Raw genomic sequence first — 702 nt, forward strand, 5'->3', positions numbered from 1 at the left:
TTAAACTACAAAGAGCAGGATTAAATTTACAAACAGATACGGAATATCTACACCACGCATATACCGCAATTCTAGAAAAATTTCAAAATTAAATATATTAACGTTTATTGCCGACATGTATGCGAATACTTTCGAAAAGTGAGTTCTGCGCCATCCCCTCTATGTACGTCACAGGTACCGTTTTACCTTGAAATGTTTTTTGTCCTTGCGGTTTTGGAACACATGTAAAATGACTCAGAATATCAGTACGCAGCCGACAACCAAATAAGTAACACAAAAGGCGATATTAGTACAAGAAATGTTAATGTTTTATCCATTACGACATAAGAAATGTTAAAGTTTTATCTATTGGGACAATACGATTTTGACTTGCTGCACAGGGGTGAGTACACAATTTCCGGCTCTCCAAATTCGAACAACTTTTTTAAAAAGATCAAAATCTTATAATTCAGATTCACGATACTTTCTCTCGGGAAATTGGAGGTAGACTCACCGATGTGGAGCATGAAAGCTTATAACTATAATGATAACTAATTTGCGCTGAAGATGGCTTGATGGAAGCCGAAACGTTCGCTAAGGATTTAATGTAAGGAATATTGGAATAAACCAAGAATATATACGCACCAAGAACTGCGTGGGACTCTTAACTGCCTTTGTCGTCTGTTTAATATTTGTTAATTAAAGAGTCATTATATTTTTTAA

Source organism: Wasmannia auropunctata, unplaced genomic scaffold (genome assembly GCF_000956235.1).
Source record: "Wasmannia auropunctata unplaced genomic scaffold, wasmannia.A_1.0 LD336095.1, whole genome shotgun sequence".
Taxonomy (NCBI): domain Eukaryota; kingdom Metazoa; phylum Arthropoda; class Insecta; order Hymenoptera; family Formicidae; genus Wasmannia; species Wasmannia auropunctata.